Source organism: Rutidosis leptorrhynchoides, chromosome 7 (assembly GCF_046630445.1).
Source record: "Rutidosis leptorrhynchoides isolate AG116_Rl617_1_P2 chromosome 7, CSIRO_AGI_Rlap_v1, whole genome shotgun sequence".
NCBI lineage: Eukaryota > Viridiplantae > Streptophyta > Magnoliopsida > Asterales > Asteraceae > Rutidosis > Rutidosis leptorrhynchoides.
Genome location: NC_092339.1, coordinates 292,334,611 through 292,360,369, shown reverse-complemented (window position 1 = coordinate 292,360,369; position 25,759 = coordinate 292,334,611). Strand labels below are relative to the sequence as shown.

The following is a 25,759-nucleotide window of genomic DNA, read 5'->3' as shown; positions in this document are numbered from 1 at the left end:
TCGACGATTTGAGAAGTTAGGGTTGTTTTAGAATGAAAATAACGTGAAAGAATGAAACTGTAAATAACTTTTATTTTCTTTGTTTATCCCGTATTTTTTCTAATTGAAAGGGTATTTTAGTCTCATTATTGCTAATCTTGTAGATTATGAGGTCATAATCATTACGTGGCCTTTTTAATAGTTTAGATCTAGTGGTAGTTTATAAATGAACTAGTTAAAGACCCGCGAATTCGCGGGATTCTTTAATGAATTTTGTTATAGTAAAGTAGAATCGAACAGCTATTTTATGAGGATTGAGCATTGCACAATTTAAAAAATGACACGATGAACTTGAATAAGATGAAATAGTAAGGCAGGTCCCAACGGTTCGCCCAGGTCCTCCGCCCACAGCCGTCCAGTCTGGGCGCCGATGGCACGGAGGCCGCCCAGGTTCAGCCCAGCACTCCGCCCAGCTCCATCTGCTTCGATTTCGTCCAGTTTGAGCATATTTGAGGACGGTAGAAGCTTAATTTTGTGGTACTTTTTGCTAGTGGTCTTGTACAATTGATTAATTAATTAATATAGTGGATGAGGAAGGAGTGTCATTGTTGGGAGTGTTTAGTCCTGGGTTTAGTCCTGGGAAGGAAGTGGGATGGAGGTGCTGATGTGGCGCTGAATGGTTGATTAGTCCTGGAAGAAGTAATGTCTTGATTGGGAGCACTCTAATAAAATCAAAATTTAACACTCTTGAAACGCAAACTTCTAATTAAAAACAAAGAATTTTCTAAAAAGAATAAAATAAATGTTATATAGGTATAGCTCCCATTGGTGATTAAAGGACTTCTATATTTTGTGATAGTTGTGAAGTGCGAGCAATGTCAACGATCTTTATCTTATAGTGATTATATCTTGGATCTTTTTTAAACTTACAAGCCCGTAAAGTGTTAAGAGCTTAAACATAAAGAAAACAACATGTGCTAGAAAAATTGACACCACAAGTATAAATATAAATTAACATTATTAACATGTTGGTGGCTTCGTTTCTCTAATATGAGTCAAAAATAGGCCCGTATGGCTCTAATGGGTCATTATTTTCTATTTATACCAAAATAGATCCAAAACTCATTTTGAAAACACTGATACTTGCTAACTTATTTAACTGAAAATAATGAACGTGATCATATTGATAAAAATCCATGTTGACACTTTTTGATTCAAAAGAGTCAAATGTCCAAATAATCAAATAATGAGTTTCCATCATTTAAAATATAATTACACTATCGTTTCCTTTTTCAAGGCTCTCACAATTCAAAAAATTAATTAATTAATTATGGCATATAAGATACAATTTTAGTACTTGAGATCTATGATCGGTTCACTATAGTTCTACTAAATCCTCCCAACTTCATCTAACTCGATACGTGTATTGTGAACTTTTCCTTGGCAACCTACACAAGTAGATTTAATTGACATAAGGAAATGGCAAAAACTAAATTATTATTATTGACATAATATTCTTGTGATCATATCTGACACACCAATTCTTAATAATAGGTGACTCAGACTCTTTTGACCCATTACAATTGCAACCTGACCAGTACAAAAAACCTACCAAAATATTTATTTGACCCCTTATCCAACCCTCTCATGTTTTCAGCATGCTTCAAATACAAGTAATGAAGCAGGTTAACATGATAATGTACCTCACACCATCTATGATTTTGTCTCGATCCTCAACCCATAACATATGAGAGCAAGCATAAAAGCTATGGGGTATCATTCAAGAATAAATTCTATGTCGATTTAAATCAAATTCATGAGAGAAAACATAACATTGAATGAACTATTGTTTTAGTATATAAAAGTTTATGAAACAACTGTGTGAAATCATTACTTACTAAATACATGATATAACTTTGTGTCAAATAGGTGACCATTTTACGCAAATGCGCTTATACCCCTCCCTCTAAATATCCTAACACTAAATGAGCACTTACACTGTAACTATTTTCCTTGCATCATAAGCTCTAAGGGTGAGTACATTTTGGCCATAATGAACCATACAATTTTTTAAGGTATTAGAGGCTAAACGGGTCACCTATTATAACCAACCTTTTAGCTTCAATGAGCTTTTTTAAACTTTCCAATAGACACTAAAATATTGTAGCCATTAACAAATCACCTAAATTTCAAAGGGTTGTTCGGATGTGCATTTTCATAGGGATTTTTGTAATTTCAATAATTATAATCAAATACCTTAAAACATCCGTTTTCGTACAGGTCCACACCTCATCTAATCTAATTTTCCTAATCCTAAATAATCACAAATTCGAAAGCATAAATCACCTGATCCAATTCAAAAAATAAATTTCATTTACACATCCTTACACAACAAACAATAACACCATACATTCATTACATACACTGAAAGATTTAAAGAACTAACCGGATTCAGGAGCTTCATCGTAATTCGACTTTAGATAGATATCTATATATGTGTATACTGATGTTATGGTACACGAACCATTATTGCAGTTGAACCTCACCCATTTGAACCTGAAACTTCATAGTTTTCTCATGGCTTTACCAAAGTCCTATGGTGAAGACAAAAATATTAGCATCATGGTACATAGAAGTTGTTCGGTACGTCAAATACAATCTTATTGTCCGAACGCAACCATTGTTACGTTTCAAAGACGATTCTTGTGCAAGAAACGTGAAACTGGCAAAATCAATCTACTGTACAATTGTAGTGCTATACAAACAAATCATCACCAAAAATATCAACTAAAAGAAGAGACCACTAACATGTGAGTTGCAATAGGTTCTACGTTTATCATTACAATTATGAATAAAGGAGCAACAACTGTTACCCACCAAATCAGAATTAATAATTTGATGACAATAAAGCACAAAAAACCACCAATATGGGATGGACGTAAACTTGAAAAAGATCAAAAAAACATATGTATAACTTACAACGATTCAAGTGTACTTTTTACTATTGTGTGTACTTAACAGACTGTTTCTTGTGTTATCATTTAAGCATCAAATTTTATTTATAAAGATATAGAAATAATTGTAGCTCATATTATAATGGACCAAATCAGCGTACTAACATAATAACAACTTCACCAATATGCCTACCTAATAATAGCCACCATGTTGTAAGATTTTATAGTCTACAATGTGACAAAGTAACTACAACAAAAACACAAAAATAGAGATCATCTATAGCCATGTAACACATCTATAGCCAAGTAGTATGTTGATTATTTATGTTTTTTTTTTTTTTTTTTGATATGGCATTCCAACAACCAAAATCTTACAATGGCATGTCAATGTAGCATTCATGAAGCGAATAAGTAAACCAAATAGCCCAAAAGATTACTCTGTTTCAAAGATAATATTATTACTTAAAGAAACCCATTACAAAGCCACAATGATCTTACTACGAAAGTCAAATTATTTGCACACTTGGTAAAAAAAAAACTACTATCATCATCCATGATCATGTATATTTAACAATATATCATTATTTCTCATGTATACTCAATATTTAATTATATTTAAAAGAATAATATGAGTAACCATTATCATATAGTGTGACTGTTAATGGATCAACATTTTCAAAATCAATACGTAATGTTTCAAAAGAAGTTGACACGTTTTATTAACTAAATCCATACCCGTTTCATAAATACGGTGTTCCCGGACACGTCGATGCTCAATCGGAACCCTACACGAAGAACATAAAAGCAATTAACACTTATTCGAAACCCTAAACATGTGAAAACTTTTCGATCAGAGATTCCAATAAGTAACGAATTAAAACGATAAAAGTTAATATGATGATGGATTGCACCTGTAAAAGAAATAATCAATTCGGTACCGAACCCATCTATTCATTCTATTCTATTCTATTCATTGCTATGCGGCTATATAAATTGTAGATCCATTAGAATTGACCACGCACCTGCGAATCAAAAGAATTATTGTATACAATTCATTTAAGCGGTAGAAATGTATATTTGAAATTTACACAATGTTCATAACAGCAGATAATTATAATTTCTGAATACCTATTCATAGAAGTAGAAATTTCATGCCCTGATAAAGAATTAATCGCATCGTACCCTAAACGATCAAATCGTATGAAGGAAGGGATTGAAATTGACTTTGAAGAAAACTTGTATTTGGAAGATTTGATTAGTAAATGGCCGTTTTTTATGGAAGGTTACGATTTCGTATTAATTGTAAAACCCAGGTATTAATTACGGAGTAATTGTTAGTTGTAATAATAATAATAATAAAATAAGAGTAATTGGCGGTGGCGGCTTGCCACCTTGCCATTTGCATTTGGAGGGCTTGGTGTTTAGTCTGCGGGAGATGTTCGTCATTATGCTTTTCTGGCTTCTCGATTACAGTCTGCTGGATTGCAGACCAAGCTACTACGTCATGCGAGTATTGTTGGTCTTGGTCGTGCTTTTGAAGATGCATTGGGTCTGTTTAATAAAACAGTTGGGTTTGATATTTTAGGTAATCCGAGTGAGGTCGCTGCCCCAATACTCATGAAGAAATTGGCAGATGTTTATTTCACAAAGGTTACCGCTTCTGCAGAATCCACTTTTTCGTTATCTCCCCGACAATCGGCCTTATGGAAATCACAGCAGAGTGATCACACCTCTGCTTGGCTAAGGGCAGTCCCTATTTTGGGGTTGGGTCAGACGATGAACGCAAAGACTTACCGATGTGTGTTGTGCTACCGGTTAGGTGTTCCTTTGTTCTCTATCTCGACGGCATGCTCTGCCTGTTCAAGGGTTTTTACTGGGGATATTTTCGGGGATCACGCGGTGTCTTGTGCTGGTATGGTGGGTATTAAGCATCGACATAATATTGTCCGGGATTCCCTTGTTGATGTTTGTTATCGATCTGGGATTTCAGCGAGAAAGGAGGTTGACATTGGGTTGTCTGGAGGGAACGACAGGGCCCTCAGACCTGCAGATGTGTTACTTTATTCCTGGGATTGTGGTCGCGATGTTTGTGTTGACTTGACAGGATCTTCTCCTTTGACACAGTCTGGGCTTTCTGACTTTGTCCCTGGACGTGCTGTGATTGATGCGGCTCGTCGGAAGCGGGTCAAGTACGAATCTAGTTGTCTGGCGATTGGTTATGGTTTCATTCCTTTCTCATTTTCTTCCCTTGGGGAATTAGAGAAGGAGGCTGTTTCTTTGCTAAAGCGGGTTCAGAAGAGTTCGATGGCGCAAGATATTGGTGCCGGTGCTGCTGCTCATATTTTTACTAGGATAGGTTTTGCTATTGCTAGAGGTGTGGGGGCCCAGATTGTCTCTAGGCTTCCCACTAATTTTTTGTAAGTTTTAAAACTTTTAAGTTTATTATAATAATAATAATAATAATAATAATAATAATAATAATAATAATAATAATAATAATAATAATAATAATATTATGGTTTAAGGGTATAAATGATTTTTTTTTTTTTGAACAGCAAGGATAAATTTATTAATAAAAACCAAGAGATACATGTTCAAAGCAATGAGCATATGAACTCATTACATACAGCAAACACGAAAATGAGACAGGAACAAACACGAACACGAGACTATTATACACACACTTGTTGCTAAGAAAGCAACTACATAATGCTAACTAAGGTAAGGAAAGATAAATATTTGGGGTTGAGATCCACATGAGCCAATCGAACTTTCTTCCTCGAGCTCTATTAGAAATCCACTCGAAGGAAATAGCTTGTATCTCATTGAGAACAACCGGCGCAATTTTATATTTACCTTGAAACACCTTGATATTGCGATTTTTCCAAATGAGATACGCACTAATCCATAACACGGCTTGCCATATCTTTTTGCCAATACCCGACATCACAAAACTCCCATTACCATTAAAGATTTCGAAGAGGCTGAAGTTAGAGAAATTGCCCGCGCCCCACCAATTGAAGACCCGCTCCCAAACGTCCATCGCGTGCTTACAAAAAATAATAGAGTGCTCTACGGATTCTAAGTCATCATCGCATAGAGGACAACGAACACTATGGAGATCTATACCCCTTTTGTCTAATTCAAGCCTAACGGGGAGCCTTTTTTTTAGCGCCCGCCATGCGAAAGTTTCGACTTTTTTGGGGGTGAGGTTGTTACGAAAGGTGCCTTGATGTGTGATGCTGTCGACCAGGAGATTAGAGTCGATTTCGGATGCCAAAGCTCGAACACTGAACACCTCATTTGGAGCAAAACAGCAGCTCCATTTATCTCGACTGATGGGATCAAATTCGAATGTTGCTAATAGGGCTGTCAGCGCGTTTAATTCTTCTTGAACTCGACCTGATGGAGATCTTTTCCAATGCCAAACCGCTACACCGTTGCATATGCGATCCTTGATGGTGATATCGGGGAACTGATCTAGATGAAACAGTCTTGGGAAACGAAATCTTAATGCATTGTCCCCGACCCAATGATCATGCCAAAAAGAAGTTGAGTCTCCACCGCCAATTGATTTGATGAACGAGCTTTTGAAGTGCACATTAGAATCTTCTATAGAGTTACCTGCACGAATAATATTTTTCCAAATACCTTTTGTCGACAAGTGATTTTGGTCACTTCCCGACAATAGGCCGCCACAAGAACCATGTAAACTTCGAATGATTTTCACCCAAAGTGAATCGGTTTCGGTTTTGAACCTCCACCACCACTTCCCCAATAAAGCAAGATTTTTGCTTTTCAAAGACCTGATATTTAACCCCCCGTTTTCAAAAGAATTAATGACACAATCCCATTTAACCTAAGAAATATTTGAACCCGAACCCGACCCACCCCAAAAGAATTTTCTCCTCACACTTTCAAGATGTTTAAGAACACAAGGCGGAGCACGATAGAGCGAGAAATAGTACAACGGAAGACTCGAGAGAACCGATTTAATAAGCACTAATGTTCCTCCAAAAGACAACGTTTTCATTTTCCAACTCGAGAGTCTACTATCAAATTTATCAATTACCGGTCGCCAATCATTTAGGGTTTTCATATTTGAACCGATCGGGAGTCCAAGGTATACAAAAGGGAATCTTCCAACTTGGCAACCCATATGATGCGAGAGCATTTCAAGTTCACCATGATCAATACCAATTCCATAAACACAACTCTTATGGAAGTTTATTTTTAGACCCGAGGTAAGTTCGAAACATTTGAGTAGATTCATCAAATTACAAGCATTTAAACGGCTCCACTCTCCAAAAAACATAGTATCATCTGCATATTGTAAGTGAGAGATGAGTACTTTGTCATTGCCAACTTCTATACCTTTGAAGAGACCCTTGCCTAAAGCTGCTTTGGTAAGAATGTTTAACCCTTCCGAAGCTAGAATGAAGAGGAACGACGATAGAGGATCACCTTGCCTAACGCCTCTACCTAATGAGAACTCGTTAGTGGGAGAACCGTTAACAAGTATTGAGATCGATGCCGACTTAAGACAAGTCAAGATCCATTTTCTCCATTTAATGCCAAATCCCATAGATTTCATTACTTCAAGAAGGAAGTTCCAATTAAGACTATCGAATGCCTTTTCAAAATCAACTTTAAAGAAAAATCCCTTCTTATGCTTCCCTTTAAGATATTCAACCGTCTCATTCGCGATCAACACCCCGTCAAGGATGAATCTCCCTTTTAAAAAAGCACTTTGCTCAACGCCTACTAATGAAGGTAACACCTTACGTAGCCGATTAGATAACATTTTGGCTACAATCTTATAGTAGCTACCTATTAAGCTAATCGGCCTGAAGTCACCAAGTCCTGAAGGATCCAATTTTTTAGGAACGAGAGTGACAAACGATGCGTTACACCCTCTCGATATCTCACCCTTTTCCCAAAACCAGTTGATAGCTTCAACTAAGTCACTTTTGATTACCTCCCAAAATTTCTTGAAAAACCTCAAGTTGAACCCGTCCAGGCCCGGGGCTTTCGTGCTACCACAATCGTTGATAGCATCAAGAACTTCAGGCTCGAGAAATCTACATTCCAAAGAAGCTGCCTCAGCACTTGAAATCACCGGGAAGCACAAATCCTCCATCGAGGGTCTTAACTCATTTGGTTCGCTAAAGACATTGCTAAAGTGTCTAAGAGCTTCAGCTTTAACATCGTTCGGGTTGTCATTCCACACCCCATTAATAATTAGACCTCTAATGTTGCTTCTAATGTACCTGTGTCGGATAATGGAGTGAAAGAACCTTGTGTTCTCGTCTCCTTCAAGTGCCCATCTAACCCGAGCCTTTTGCTTGATCATTTCGGTTTTGATTTTTTCTTTATCGAGCCACCCTTTCCTTGCATTTCTCCAAGTGTTGTACTCTTCTGAAGATAGTGGTTTTTGTTCAGCCATTAGTTCCATCGAATGAGCCACACTTTTGTGCACTTCTATTTCTTGATCAAGCACCCCAAATTTTTCTTTACTCCACGTTTTAAGTGCAATCTTCACAGCCTTTAGCTTATTCATAAAAATCCTATCTTTTCGAAAACCTAAATTCTCTGGAACAGTAGCTTGTGTCAAGTCAGACCCAACTCTCCACGCATCAAGAAACAATTTGTCAAAACCCTCTTCGTCGAGCCAAACATCGAAAATTTTGAAGGGTTTCGGCCCATAATCTTTCTCCTCGTCTTTTAGCACAATCAGGCAGTGATCCGATTCTTTTCTTTCTAACGCCAATGTTGAAAGACTGTCCCATATTAAGAGAAAATTTTCGGAGACAAGGAAGCGGTCAAGTTTACTAAATTTCATCCCGTCATCACTAACTCGTGTGAACGATCTTCCACCTAGCGGGATATCTGTGAGGTTGTTTGAAGAGATAAAATCATTGAATCTTTGTGCCCGGTAATCCACAAATTCACAGTTGAAACGCTCGTTTTGGTTGCGTACTTCATTAAAGTCACCGCATATTACCCATGCCTCTTCTCGGTCTGATAATAGCTGTGAAAGTGTATCCCATAATCTATTTTTTTCGCATCGTCGTGTGGGCCATAAACATTGACCACATTGAACTCGATCCCACTATTCCTCCATTTACCACGAATCCCAATCGCCCGATCAATAAAAATGGTGTCAATAGCTTCATAAACATTAGAGTCCCATATTAAAAGTAACCCACCCGATTTCCCCACTTTAGCTTGTTGAATGAAATCACAATCTGACGAACCCCATAGTTTATGAATCCACGAATCAGTCACTGAATTAATTTTCGTCTCCTGAAGTGCGATAAAGGATGGTTTTTCTTTTAGGATCAATTTTTTTATCGCACCAAATTTACTAAGTTTACCCGAACCAAACCCTCTGATGTTGTAAGAAACAATCTTCATGGAAAAACAAAAATTAACGATTCGACATGGAACGGCATAGTTAACTTACAATTTAAGTGGCTTCTTCTGCCACTTTAGTCCTAATTGATGCCCAAAATCTCGAACCCCATCCGAGTTGATTGAACCAAAAGTGCTTGTCGAACCTTTTCCTTTTGCCACAATATTTTGAGAAGATGCCACTTTATCAGAAATTGAATGAGATTTCCTATTTAAAGTTGCACATGAAGTACACTGTGATCGAATCGGTTGGTTTTCATTGGTTTTCCTTGCAGCATTTTTGAGATTAATCATCCGTGAGGATGTTTTCCACCGTCGAATGCTAGAGAAGCAACAATCTTTTTTATTTATACCCTTTTTTGATTTATCACCAGCTGCCCCTTTTTTGTTCTTGGGATTACTTGGACAATTCTGTCTAACCTCATGGCCCAACCCATCATCATGGTTAGTGCATTCATTCGGCCCAACATCTTTATTACTTTTAGCATTCGGCCCAACATCTACAGGCTCAAAATTAAACCTACTAATTGGGCTTCTCAAGATTGGGCTTCTAATAGGTACGTAATTTAAATCATGTTGGGATGGTAAGTTTTCACATGGAGCCGTTTGACTAAAGTTGCTTGGCCCTACCTTGTCTAGGTTAGTGGAGTTAGTTGTAACCTTTTGAGTGTCTCCTATGCACGCTTCATCATGAATGTTTTGGAAAAGGTTACCTAGGTTCCAACACCCAGACTCTTCATCTTCTACTGCCAGACAGGGAATATTCCGGTCATCTTCTTGAATTACCCGATCATGTTCTTGTGTTTTTTGATCACCTTCACCATCGTTACTGTTAGGAGATATGTGGTTGTCTGAATTTTCTCTCTCTAGATTGAAAAAGTTGTTATCATCATCTGAATCATCATATGTATCCTCAACACCCTCGTCATCTTCATTAGTTGTTTCATCGTCCACTCCAACATTTTCTCCAACTGCATTTGAATTGTTATCTTCTTGAAACATACGTTTTGCAAAAGACATCTCCACAATTCTGTTCCTGTCCTCTTTAACAGACATATAAGTTAACCCGTTATCGTCGGAGAGATTGACCCAGCCGTCTATGAATCCGATATTGATACGAGCATGAATTAAGACTTTGCTCGAAATTAGGTTTTGGTTCTTATCTTCAATACTGCAGTTTTCAAGCTCTAGTATCCTACCCCACCATGACGCGATAGATTTAAACGTGTCTTCATTCCAGTGAAGTGTTGGAACCCCTTTAATATTAACCCAAGCTAATCTTCCAGGAGACCAGTGCTGATCCTTAGGAGTCCAAACCTTATTGCACCATTTATGGATACCATGTCTTTTGTTGTCTATCAATGCCTTCGCACCAGCAGGAGACTCGCAACATACCAGGATAGTTAGACCACCTAAGTATTTTAGAGAAAAGTTACTCATACCTTCGGCTTTACAGAGATCTTCAAATAATTGCAAGTATTCTAACCCCTTAATTTCGCATAAAATTGATCTCTCATGTAGCTCACGATTACGATGTTCATTCTTTAGTTTGATGGTTCTGCCGTCTCTATAAATCATTTCATTATCTTCTCCCACACCCTTAGGATGTTCCTTCTTTTCTGACTTCAAGCTATCTAGTTTAGTTCTGAGGTCTTCCCTTTCCTCCTGCAATTTCTTGAGTCTAACCCTTAGATCTTCCTGTGGTTCTCTTACTACATCCCTAAAGTTTCTCTCGTCTCTGTAGGTGTTGAATTGTTGGTTGCAATTGTTGAAGGAATTGAAACGGTGGTTATTCAGGCCCTTGTTAAACCGATTTTGTTCAACATTTACTCTTTCTCTAGCCTTGAAGATCCTGATTGGATTACCTTCAAAGCTAATCTTTTCCAAGGAACTTAACATTTGGTCGCTATTTTTTACGCTGGCAAATCTTGTAAAGGCAAATCTATTACCATTTCGCAGCTTCTTCCCCGCCATATAGATATCTCGTAAGTCGCCATGTGGTTTGAACACCTTCCATAGATCCGTGACCGACCACTTGTCCGGAAAGTTGAAGAACATGAATGATGTCAAGTGAATTCCGAAAAGGCTTGTTAATCGATCTTGAAGTCTTCCGTTGTACCGCTCTCGTGTTCTAGTCCTGCCGCCATAGTTGTTCACTCCACTCTCTCTCTCTCTCCTCTCACTCTCTCTCACACACCCCATTTATGACACTAGGATAGTTACACATCCAGTTTGTATAAATGATTTTTCATAAAGAATTCTAAAAATCATTAGTAATTGAATTTGGTGAATTAAATGAATGGTTAGATTTGATTGTAGAATCGTGATCCAATGGATATGAACTAGTTTTTGAACCCTCGCTTCGCGCCGGGGGTTCAGTTTTCAATGTATTTTATTGCCTTTAGTTTGTAAAATTATTTCGTGGCTAACGATAATGTCGTTGAAGCGCAACTCGAGTTGAACTAAAAGGTATAACCCACGAAAGATTTAAATGTTATTTTAAATTAACAATATATGTGCATCTCCGCGTTTCGCTATGGGATTTTCGACTTTTAAAAATTTAACGCAAAATCAACATGTATGAAAAGTAACTTAAATATTTAACGTTTTTTTAAAAAGCGTCCATTTTGCGTATAGTTAGTGACATTGTGTTCCTAAAATTATTTCGAGTTTAACGATGATGTCGGAAAAATTTAACTCGTTGCGAGCGAGAAGAACCCGTTGAATATTTGGGTGGAGTTTATTTAAGATTATTTATGAAAATGGTTATTTGACAGTTTACCCCCTATTTGGGGGGTCGTTTTGAATTTATGAAAAAAGTGTAGGGGGCTTTATTGGTGTAATGAAAGTTAGTTAAAAAGGTGAAATGACGAAAATACCCCTGGTTACTATTCACCATTTTTGTCTATTTGATAATATAGTAATTAATTTGAAGATTGAATTTAAAAAATTATTTCATATTTAAGCTCTTGTTTTAATAAGTAGGGAGAGGAGATGGCTAGGATTAATTATTAGAAATTTAGATGACATAATTTTGTGTTTGTTATTATATATATTAGTGAATTAGTGATTAGTGAGTAGAGAATCTTCTCTATATATTAAAGCAGAGTCTAAATTAGTTAAGATGAAAAAAAGATTCTTTCAAAATTAAATTTTAGCCCTACGATAGGAATATTTTAAACAAATCTGATGGTCCACGTTTATATGTATTAAGAATTGTCTCTCTCATATTAGAGTTTATTTCTGTTCCAATTATGCCCTAAATTGACTTCCCATCTAAAATACGGAGAAGTTAGATTAAAACCGTCTACGATTATCTCACATTCTCACTCCATAACCAAATAAATTCCTGGAAACCGTTTTAATAACTTCAACCTTCAACAATAAAACATATAGTTCGTTGCATACACATATGCAATTTTGAATCGAGGTATCAATTAGTCTAAATATCATTTTTTGTTTGTTTGATTTCTAACGATCAATTATTCTTAGTATTTTAATCATCACTCATGAATCTGATTTATCAATTGGTTATTCTTCTTCTCTTTACGAATCAACCATAAGTATGTGATTCATTTTAATCGATGTATTTTGATTGATTCAACACTTTAGTTGATTGCCGATTAGTGCATTATTGGTAATTGTATCGGCTTGGCTTATCTAATATCTTTGGGTTAAATCATCAATCGAGTTGCTTAGTCTCATCTGTCAGTTTGATATTTGTGTAGGATTCATATGGCGTTCTTAATGTGTAATTGGAACAAGTTGCTCATTGATACAGGTATGGCACATATTCCATTGACGATTCTTAATTCTATTAGAAGTACATTTAAAGAACATGAATATTTAGTAAAATGGTTCATATATCTGATTTAATTGTTAGAAGTGTTACTATAAGATTTATGTTGGTTATAATTTATGGTCACCGACGAATGTAATTGATTCTGAAATATCATTCAACCATTTTTCACATAATTATTTTAGAGTATTGCAACTAATTTTGACTTGTGGTAACGGTTAATTTGCAAATGGTATCCCCGAATTATAGTATCAGTTGCAAAATTATTTCAATTATCATTAAACTCACAATCAATTACCACAACGATGGCAACTGTAACTGCTACTGTCCTTGAATTGACTAACATTATTAATCAACTCTTGTTGGTTGATCTTACTTTAATTCTTCATAATTTATATCTTATATCTTCCTGAGTGGGAAAATTGTTCTGAATGTGGCGTCAAGTGGAATTAGATGAACTTATGAGATGTGAATGTTATATCAAGAACCTATTATCTGCCGCCGATCATATGTTATAGTATGTTGAGGGTCTGCAAGGGTTAAGCTTATTGATCTTTCTATGTGTTTGATTAAAGTTTATAACTGTTGTACTTAAATTGTGAACGCAAAATTCTCAGGTCTGTCTTTACGTATTCAAAAATACTAGGATGTTTGCTTTAATGTTTTAACATGTTCGGCGTTTCTTATGATCACATAAAACATGTATACATTGTTCAAATTCGTTTTTAATAATAGGTTGGCGAAGGTTTTTTAAATTGTTTAGCAGAAGTTCCTGGTTCGGAATTATGTATTTACCAAATGTAGGAGGTTACCAACATAGAATTCAATGGTGAATCTGGCTAGCACATGACTGATGGAAGTAGTGGTGAAATGGTATGCTAAAAATAGCATCTTCGGTTTGTTTATTTTAAAAAGGTATAAATGGATGTATATGTCATCTCTGTATAACCTTGTGATATAAAATGTCCACTGTTTTTGTGGGCAACATGTGGTCAGAAGGTTGGTTATTATCCTGGGATGAGCATCTCTATTCATATTCATCATCGTTCACCATATTTGTTAGTACAAATCTAGAAGGCTGACTAATGATGGTTAGTTTCTTCATTAGTTCATGTATTTTCTTTGGCTTTGTTTGTCAAGAGGTGTCATAACCACATTCACTTATTACTTGCAGGTACTAATGATCCATTGTTAAAGTAAATTTGTGAGGTTGTAGCTGGAAGTCAGACACCACTTGAAGATGTGATCTGAATGAAGATTGACTTTCAAAACTTGAGCTAATGTATGCCAACTACGTAATTGGAATATGTGTGCTCCCACCAGTTTCAATTGAGCCTTCTTCAGAAGTATCCAATAAGCTAATTCTTTCCAGGTAATTTTGTCAAATTTAGTTATATACTCCTAATACGTATATGGGGTGTGGTAAATGTGAAACTAAATTATAGCATATGTTCAAATTTATTATGCTACAAGGACAAGAATATAACCTTAGTGTTGACTATGATTTTGCTCTTGCATTAATGAACCTTGTGGCAGTGGAATATGTCAACATGGTGGCATTTAATTATGTCATTATGTTGGCATTTTGTTATGTCAGTACAATTTGCAAAAATTGGAAAGTATAAAAGCAAAAGAAGCAGATATACAAACTGTGTTGTCTGCTGAAATTTATTTATTTGCTACTAAAAAATGTGATTACCTGATGTAACATTCACGAAGCCTCCTAGATTGACTAATTTGTTTTGGCAAGATGAATGAGCTGTTGGTTTAAAAATCACGTGTTGTTGTAGTTATGAGACTTCATTTTCGAGATGAGTTCCTAACAAATAATTTGTAAAAGGGAGTATTAAGTAATTAGATTTCTTATGTATAATTTGATTCAGTCCCTTTACACCAGTGTATGTTTTTATGCTTCTTATGGCATTTTCAGTGAAGGTTACATGATGTTTTAATAATCTTCGATTTCAATATGTAATTTACATACTGTTGACTTATATGTTTGACAGTGATCAAGGTTAGAAATCATTGATAAAAAGTTGTTTGATATGTTAAAAGTATTGTGTGAATCTTTAGTTCGTGAGGATGTCATGGCAAAGATTATGGGATTGAGTTGGTAACCTTTGAAATAGTTGAGATTTTTTGAAATTTAAAATCTTCCATAATATTGATCCTTATATATAAATATAAATTATTATTCATAACCTCCTTATGAAATCAATTGATCACATTGTTCAATTATAAAAATATTTATTTTTTTATCCCGCGAATTCGCGGGTATTAAACTAGTATTATTATAATTATAATTATAATTATAATTATAATTATAATTATAATTATAATTATAATTATAATTATAATTATAATTATAATTATAATTAACAATTAATATTAATAATAATAACTAGTTTGGATCGACTCGCGCGATGCGGCGGGGGATTTTGGTCTGCATGTTCGTATTTAACGTAGCGTTGTGTATGTACAGAGGGGGTGACGGCTCATGTCTAAAGACCCGTTTTAGATGTTGATTAGGTTGGCGTTTTTGAAAAGGTGTCTGTTTCGAGCATAGTTAGTCTCGTTTTGTTTGTAAAATTATTTAGAATTTAATGGTGGTGTGAGTGGACAATAATTCCCGTCGAACAGGATGATTTAGGTCCTTAAATATGGCGGTGGATGTTGTGAGTATTGATGAATTAAATATCGAATTTACACTTCAAGCTCCTGCATAATTTTAGGATTGGACAAAGTAGAGGAGGTTTAAGAAAAATGCAAATGTGAAAAGGGTGTGTGGAATGACAAAAAATTGAGTTGTGACGAAACCCAAATCCATCCCATTTGTATAATACAATATAATAATAATAATAATAATAATAATAATAATAATAATAATAATAATAATAATAATAATAATAATAATAATAATAATAATAATAATAATAATAATAATAATAATAATAATAATAATTAATAATAATAATAATAATAATGGTAGTAGTAGTAATAATAATAATAATAATAATAATAATAATAATAATAATAATAATAATAATAATAATAATAATAATAATATTAGTTGATTTTCAAAATGCCTTCAATCTAGTTGATCGTACGGTCATGTTACGTGAAGTTCGCCGCCTTTGTCCGAGCATTTCCCGGTGGGTTGAATTTTGCTACTCTAATCCAGCCAGATTGTATTATGGGAACCACACCTTATGGTCTTCTCAGGGGGTGCAACAGGGTGATCCCCTTGGTCCGCTGCTTTTTGCTTTGGTCTCACAACTCTTGGTTTCTAAAATCAGAGATAATTTTGAGATTTGTCTTCAGGCGTGATATTTGGATGATGGCACTATTATTGGGGACACTTTGGTGGTGGGGAAGGTTTTGCATTTGATTATGGAGGATGGGCCTCGTTTTGGGCTACATCTCAACGTTGAAAAAACAGAAATTTTCTGGCCTACGGAGGACCCTCGCAGCAGGCAAGTAGGTGTCTTTCCTCCTAATATTGCTCGGCCTTTAAATGGTGTTAAGTTGCTAGGGGCCCCCGCAACTTTCGATCTTGGTTTTAGTAGTGAACTGGTGATGCAAAGGGTGACCAAGTCCATTGCGCTTATGGAGAAGGTTGCTAAGCTTGATGATCCTCAGTGTGAGTTGTTGTTGCTTAGGGCATGTACGGGAGTTTCTAAACTCTACTTTACCTTGCGTACTTGTCCTCCTACTATATTTGAGGCGGCTCAACGCGCTTTCGATGGAGCCCTTCGATCTTCCTTGGAGCGTATTGTTACTGCTTCAGGGCCTGGGTTTGGTGATTGGCAGTGGCGGCTTGCCACCTTGCCATTTGCATTTGGAGGGCTTGGTGTTTATTCTGCGGGAGATGTTCGTCATTATGCTTTTCTGGCTTCTCGATTACAGTCTGCTGGGTTGCAGACCAAGCTCTTACGTCATACGGGTATTGTTGGTCTTGGTCGTGCTTTTGAAGATGCATTAGGTCTGTTTAATAATACGGTTGGGTTTGATATTTTAGGTAATCCGAGTGAGGTCGCTGCCCCAATACTCATGAAGAAATTGGCAGATGTTTATTTCACAAAGGTTACCGCTTCGGCAGAATCCACTTTTTCATTATCTCCCCGACAATCTGCCTTATGGAAATCACAGCAGGGTGATCACATATCTGCTTGTCTAAGGGCAGTCCCTATTTTGGGGTTGGGTCAGACGATGAACGCAAAGACTTACCGATGTGTGTTGTGCTACCCGTTAGGTGTTCCATTGTTCTCTATCTCGACAACATGTTCTGCCTGTTCAAGGGTTTTTACTGGGGATATTTTCGGGGATCACGCCGTGTCTTGTGCTGGTATGGTGGGTATTAAGCATCGACATAATATTGTTCGGGATTCCCTTGTTGATGTTTGTTATCGCTCTGGGATTTCAGCGAGAAAGGAGGTTGACATTGGGTTGTCTAGAGGGAACGACAGGGCCCTCAGACCTGCAGATGTGTTACTTTATTCCTGAGATTGTGGTCGCGATGTTTGTGTTGACTTGACAGGGTCTTCTCCTTTGACGCAGTCTGGGCTTTCTGACTTTGTCCCTGGACGTGCTGTGGTTGATGCGGCTCGTCGGAAGCGGGTCAAGTACGAATCTAGCTGTCAGGCGATTGGTTTTGGTTTCATTCCTTTCTCATTTTCTTCCCTTGGGGAATTAGAAAAGGATGCTGTTTCTTTGCTAAAGCGGGTTCAGAAGAGTTCGATGGCGCAAGATATTAGTGCCGGTGCTGCTGCTCATATTTTTACTAGGATAGGTTTGCTATTGCTAGAGGTGTGGGGGCTCAGATTGTCTCTACGTCTTGTTTCGAAGGTTGGCGCTGCTATGGTTGGCCAGTCTTTGGGAAGTTACTTTGATGGTCTTCAGTTTGGTGTTGGTGTTTCTTCAGGTGGTGAGGCTATTCTTCATGCTGTGAATCGGCTGATTGAGGATCGTGGCTCTGATGTTGGCCTCTCTATGTTATTAGTTGATTTTCAAAATGCCTTCAATCTAGTTGATCGTACGGTCATGTTACGTGAAGTTCGCCGCCTTTGTCCGAGCATTTCTCGGTGGGTTGAATTTTGCTACTCTAATCCTGCCAGATTGTATTATGGGAACCACACATTATGGTCTTCTCAGGGGGTGCAACAGGGTGATCCCCTTGGTCCGCTGCTTTTTGCTTTGGTCCTACAACCCTTGGTTTCTAAAATCAGAGATAATTTTGAGGTTTGTCTTCAGGCGTGGTATTTGGATGATGGTACTATTATTGGAGACACTTTGGTGGTGGGGAAGGTTTTGCATTTGATTATGGAGGATGGGCCTCGTTTTGGGCTGCATCTCAACGTTGAAAAAACAGAAATTTTCTGGCCTACGGAGGACCCTCGCAGCAGGCAAGTAGGTGTCTTTCCTCCTAATATTGCTCGGCCTTTAAATGGTGTTAAGTTGCTTGGGGCCCCCGCAAGTTCCGATCCTGGTTTTAGTAGTGAACTGGTGATGCAAAGGGTGACCAAGTCCATTGCGCTTATGGATAAGGTTGCTAAGCTTGATGATCCTCAGTGTGAGTTGTTGTTGCTTAGAGCATGTACGGGAGTTTCTAAACTCTACTTTTCCTTGCGTACTTGTCCTCCTAGTATATTTGAGGCGGCTCAACGCGCTTTCGATGGAGCCCTTCGATCTTCCTTGGAGCGTATTGTTACTGCTTCAGGGCCTGGGTTTGGTGATTGGCAGTGGCGGCTTGCCACCTTGCCATTTGCTTTTGGAGGGCTTGGTGTTTATTCTGCGGGAGATGTTCGTCATTATGCTTTTCTGGCTTCTCGATTACAGTCTGCTGGATTGCAGACCAAGCTCCTACGTCATGCGAGTATTGTTGGTCTTGGTCGTGCTTTTGAAGATGCATTGGGTCTGTTTAATAAAACAGTTGGGTTTGATATTTTAGGTAATCCGAGTGAGGTCGCTGCCCCAATACTCATGAAGAAATTGGCAGATGTTTATTTCACAAAGGTTACCGCTTCTGCAGAATCCACTTTTTCGTTATCTCCCCGACAATCGGCCTTATGGAAATCACAGCAGAGTGATCACACCTCTGCTTGGCTAAGGGTCATCCCTATTTTGGGGTTGGGTCAGACGATGAACACAAAGACTTACCGATGTGTGTTGTGCTACCGGTTAGGTGTTCCATTGTTCTCTATCTCGACGGCATGCTCTGCCTGTTCAAGGGTTTTTACTGGGGATATTTTCGGGGATCACGCGGTGTCTTGTGCTGGTATGGTGGGTATTAAGCATCGACATAATATTGTCCGGGATTCCCTTGTTGATGTTTGTTATCGATCTGGGATTTCAGCGAGAAAGGAGGTTGACATTGGGTTGTCTGGAGGGAACGACAGGGCCCTCAGACCTGCAGATGTGTTACTTTATTCCTGGGATTGTGGTCGCGATGTTTGTGTTGACTTGACAGGGTCTTCTCCTTTGACACAGTCTGGGCTTTCTGACTTTGTCCCTGGACGTGCTGTGATTGATGCGGCTCGTCGAAAGCGGGTCAAGTACGAATCTAGTTGTCTGGCGATTGGTTATGGTTTCATTCCTTTCTCATTTTCTTCCCTTGGGGAATTAGAGAAGGAGGCTGTTTCTTTGCTAAAGCGGGTTCAGAAGAGTTCGATGGCGCAAGATATTGGTGCCGGTGCTGCTGCTCATATTTTTACTAGGATAGGTTTTGCTATTGCTAGAGGTGTGGGGCCCAGATTGTCTCTAGGCTTCCCACTAATTTTTTGTAAGTTTTAAAACTTTTAAGTTTATTATAATAATAATAATAATAATAATAATAATAATAATAAAATAATAATAATAATAATAATAATAATAATAATAATAATCTCTATCTCTTTATCTCTATCTCTATCTCTATCTCTATTAAAGTAAACACACAATTAAGTGACAAATCACCTTAAAAATAAATCCTAGCCATCCAATCTTTTAATCATCTCTAAATCACAGCCATTCATTTCAAAACCAACCCTTAATCACGTGATAATCCTTGATTCAGAGATAATCTGACAAAATTAACCTTAAAAAACGTACGGGGTTTAGCCTAGGGATCTTTCCATCTCAAATTCATTTGCAAGCTACGCAGTCTTCTTCAACCCTTCAAAACTCTCTCATCTTAAATCACTAACACTCAGCTAATCAACAATATCTATATCACTCGGTATTCATCAGATTCAAAATCTCTAATTCACATATCATATCAAACCCGATGAATATCACTCGGGTCTTTTCAGAATAAAACCACGATCCGTTCTTCATCGGCATTAAGCATCGAAGGTAAAATCCATCAGTTTGATAGCGATTTAATTATTCTGCCTTTCAGATATATGTATTTATATGTATATGTATATGTATCTATACGTGTATATTCGTCCTCGGTTTAAATCGTTAGTAGAATACTAGGGTTTTGAATTTTGAGGGCGACTTTATTGACATATGATAACTTGATTCCAGTGCAGGTTTTGAGTTTTGCCTGAGTAATTCTTACTTTTTTTCGCCTTTTGATTGGTGCAGACCTTGGACCGATCTCTTTAACCATCATCTCCTTCTTTCATATCTCTTCCTAAAGCTAAGGTATTCAGCTAACAATATTTGTGTATTTAACATGCGTTCTGCTAATATTTCTCAACAATTGATTGCTTGAAGTTGAAATGACTTTGTGTTTTTGTTTGCTTAAAAACATAAATTTGGTTTGTTTGAAGTTGTTAACTCATTGATGGGATGAATGCATTTGGTTTTGTAAAGTTGAAATTTTCTTAAATTAGGCAAAATATATGTACCATCTTTGATGCACATTAGGTGCTCGATGAAATGACGGAGATGAATATAAGCAGTCATTGCATATTTAAAGTGTTTAGTGTTTCTATACCCAGCATTGTGTTTAAAATCAACATCAGTCATAAAAAATCTACGCAAACATCCATTATCCATCTACATTTGGGTTCTATGCTTGAATTATTGAGGTTGTAGTTCTCAAGAGTTTGGTTATAGAAGGAATCTTTTAACAAGTACATGGCTTTGTTTAGGAGTGTAACTGTGTAAGCAATAAGGCTTTAAGTTAAAAAATGATGTGTATGTGAATCTTGATATATTTATAAAGTACTTGGTATTGTTCAGGTGTCTAAGCAATAAGGCTACAAGCAAATACCTAAATCTATACATGCGAATTTAAAAGGTTATTTTATTTTGGCACTCTTATTGAAAGGTAAGGTTCTATTTTATATGTGATTTCATTTCAACATATTTATTTTCTAGGGTTAGGTTTTGCTAATTCTCCAATCAATAAGATTTAATTTCAGACAGCTTTTCTCATTTCAAGAATTGAAAGGTTGTTGTTTCGTGTTTTGTTTTTCATTATTTCTTCAATTATATATATATAGTAGTCGATTTGGTGTTTTAGTGTTTTATTATTAATTGTTACGTAGTACTAAAGATAGAAGATACAGAATAATTGTTTCTCTATCTCAATGATTCTTTTAAAGGTCAAATAGCAGTGGAGTTTTATTGCATTACCTTTACAACAAATGGATTCGAGCGAGTTTCGATTTTAGTTGATTCCGGTATGTATTTCTTCAATTTCTTTTGTGTTTGTTGTAGCTCTTGATAGTAGTGATGGTGTAGTATTACTTGGAAGATGACATACAATTCATAGTGATTAAAGATTGTGGTGGCAGAAGTCAATGTACTTAGAAGGTGCCGTTCTTTGGATGTTAATCTTATATTAGTGAAAAGAGGTATGTTTAGGTTGTTCACTTCGTATATTTTGGGATTCGTAATATATTAGTACGGAGTACTATAGTTACTGTGTTATGTATAAAATTAGATCCAAATAATCGATATGGATTTGAAATTCTATGTAAGTATTATGTATACTTTCTCCATGCAATTTTAGAGTTCTTACACTATTTCATTTTGTGAGTTGCGGTTTAAATATTCCAACTGGAGAGATCATAAAAGTTTTAAGTTACTTTTATAAAACAATAGTTTTATTGTTGGTCTGTGATTACTTTGTTAGTTTTTTAAGTTAGTCACTTCATTTCTGATGGATATCTCACTACATCCACCATTAAATGTGTAATTCACAATTAAATCTTACAGTCCAGTTTACTTCAATAAGAATCCAAGTCCCAGTACCAGTTAGAATCATAATATGTGTTATTCATATGAATGTATATGTGCATGGCTTATTGTAAGACCCGTTTATTCGTACGATGTATATATATATATATATATATATATATATATATATATATATATATATATATGTATATATATATATGTGTGTGTGTGTGTGTGTAACGAATAATTATATGTATATGTATATATATGCATGTACGCATAAAGAGTGCGAGCGTTGATCGAGGGTTGTTATACAAGTTCTAAAGTGTATGTGCGTTGCATGAATGAAGAGTTCGAAGTGTGTACGAGTGGAAGGACTCGAGTACGCGAAAAAGGGGCAAAATGGCTGTTGAGCCGCGGCGTGGGACCAGTGGGGCGTGGCGCGACATCACGTTGATTTCACAAACAGTCGCTCGACAAAAAAAAACCATCAGACATGCTGTTGGGGCGCGACGCGGAGGAGGAAGGCGCGTCGCGGCTCCTCTGGGAGTTTGGTTCCGGATTTTGCAATTTTAAAGGGAAAGTGAGGGCGTTTTGGTCATTTCGCATATTGGACAGATTTTATCCCCAAATCTGGTCCACTCATTCATTATTTTCATTTTCATTTCCATTTTCTTTCTCACTTAACATGTATCGTTCTTCTTTGCTTGTGCGCCACAAAGTTGCATCAATTCTTGCACTTTTTGTTGAAGAGTTGATAAAGAAAGCTAATTGCTTTGCTGGAGTTTTTTAGGTAAGTGTTTCTTCTAATTGTCTTTGTATTAGTAGTATTTTATGTTGCTAATTTTGTAATCAGTATGGAACCACATTTCTTGGGATGGCTGGATTAATCAGGACTCCAAGATACCATTTAAATAAGGATGCTCATATTTTTGGTGAATTCATACATAATATTCATTATACGTAACTTTCTATGTTTGTCTTATAATTTATGTTTGACTTGCATTATGTGTAACTTTCATACATAACTGAATTCATTAATCTTAATCTACATATTCATTTGCAGAGTATACACAACTGTAGGATGCGCAGATGTATACGACCTCAACCTTCTTTAGCTATTACGACTTGCACATCCTCAAACATAGGTATCCACTAGGTATGTAGTTAGCCATTACGACTTGCACATCCTCAATTCCATCTTTAAGGAATTAAAATGATCTGAGCCATTATTTAAAGAAATTGATTACATCATGACCATTAAAATTGAAACATCAGCTTAATAACATCATAATGGTAATCTGCCGGTCCTAGAAAGAAATAATAGTTTTCTGAGTGTTTTAAACTTATAAGCCGTTTGGTGCCCATTTGGACCCATCTGATCCTTTTTGCCGTTTTAGTATCAAATTGGGTAAAGGTTGTTTGGACACATCTACTATGTTGTCCTAGGTGTGTTTTCAATTTTTGGTGTTTTCAAAAATGAGATTTACATGTATTTTAATTAAACGGTTTGTTAAAAATTATTTAAGGAAAGGTGCATATTTTGACCCGTTTGGGTGATTTTGAGGTTTTGAAGTTACCAAGACATTTAGAATATGATATTGGAGCTGCTGGATGATTTTCGGTCAAACGGGTCAACAGGATAAAAATAACAGTCATCAACCCATTTTATGTTATTTTGGGCAAAAAAAGTTAAAATTACTCTTGGGTTTACTTTACGCTCTCGAAAATTAAAAAGGGTAATTTCCTATGAAAGCTAATTATTAAGTTAGAAATTAGATCCGACAACCTTCAAATTTGTATATGATGTGTTTGATTTTGTCGAGTCTGAACGGGTTTTGAACGGTTGGTAAAACTAGACTTTTATGTTGTATAAAACTGAAGTGGGTTGAAATTTCCACATCTGATCAGCATTCTATGTCGATGTTTCTTAGTGAGACTTTTTAAAGTCGTTATAGGTTTCTCCTAATACAATTTTCGTAATGTATAAATGTGATATTTAGGTGGAAGCACAGTTTTCTCTATAATGATGGCAATGTTGACCCAAACAGATAGAAGTCTGAGCGCAATGTTAATGCAAATGTGATATTGGTTTTAAAATAGTGAAGATGTGTTTCAAGATTTAGGTACAAATTCTGCATAACTTGGGTCAACTTGCATTGAAGCACATCTATTTTATTTAAAATTCATGAATCTAATGTTCTTTGAATAATAAGCTGTCTGATTTTATCGTGCACGAAGATTAATATAATAATGTTATTGTTAATGTCAATGGAATTGACCTACAAATTCATCTATTTCTCCTTTTGATTTTTTTTTTGTTTTTATCGCATTTGCTTTTTTTAATAATTTTTTTTGTTCAGCAGAGAAACTGTGGGTATAGAGTTTTGTACGCAAATCGGTTTTGTTACACTCAATCATGGTGTATACGGTCCTTGCGGCAAACGAACTGTTGATTGAGCTTGCATATGCAACCCCCGGTATGGTTGTTTATTGTTATGTATTTGTGTAAATTATAGATGTTAACAATGTACATTTTTGTTATTACTATGTGTTGTATTAGCACAACAATCGCATATCATTAGCTGGTGCACCTTTGTTTAGCTGCAAGAAGCTATCTTTATTAACCATTTGATGATATACTATATGTGTGAGTAGTTAAGTGTAATATTAAGATTAAACTTTTGTTTTTTAATGGAGGAAATTACCATTCTGAAATGAAAACGATAATGAAATAGAATGCTTTTTTGTGTAGGTAATACATATCAACATTAGTGGAAGAAGCAAAGGTTTTGAGTTTGTTAGTATGTCATCGGTTGAAGAAGTTGATGTAGTTGCTCAAAAAATACAACGGCTATGTAAGTGTCTCCTATAATTGTAGGTTTTTTTTTATTGTTAAAGAAGATTAAAGTTAAGTGTTTTTTTGAAAGATAAAAGTTGGTATTTTTTGGAAGAACTCTCAAATAGACTTAGAAATGTTAAATAGTCAAGCAAATTATATCTTGATTATGGGTTATTAAAACCCATTATGCTTTTTCTAATTGGGTTTATTTAACATGATTTAAAAATTATAAGTAAATCATGACCCAAATCAATTCTTTTATGACTATATGGGTTGAGATAACCATCTTCACTTTGTATTTTGAGATCCAGAATTGTGCTTTTCTTACTTAAGAATTAAGATTCACTATGATTTATTTGGGAATGCACTATTTGATGGTCAGTTACTTGATATTCATTTCACAAGATCGTTTTTCTTGGTGTAAAAAAGGATGTACCACGATGTTTCAGCGATTGACCGGGTTTTTTTTTATGAACTTGAAGTGGATGATTGAGGTATGTTCATGTTTTATGTTTTTACTTTAAATTTTGAATTAGTAAGATAAAAGAGAGACTATAAAACATAGAGCTCATTTATCTACTATATTTGTTAACAGCTGGTTAATACATTTATTTTTCATTGATGTTGGTTTTATTGCATTGTTGCATTTTTCTGTTTTAC

At 36.1% G+C, this 25,759-nt stretch overlaps 1 long non-coding RNA gene across 1 annotated transcript; it reads right to left on the bottom strand.

Annotated features, from left to right (window-relative positions):
• Positions 1–1,223: 1,223 nt before the first annotated feature.
• On the bottom strand, positions 1,224–4,196 carry LOC139858825 (uncharacterized). The gene is made up of 5 exons (XR_011763091.1): positions 4,062–4,196; positions 3,845–3,955; positions 3,669–3,718; positions 2,426–2,573; positions 1,224–1,427 (listed from the first exon to the last, which is right to left on the bottom strand). It is a non-coding gene; the product is annotated as an uncharacterized lncRNA (long non-coding RNA).
• Between the last annotated feature and the right edge of the window lie 21,563 nt (positions 4,197–25,759).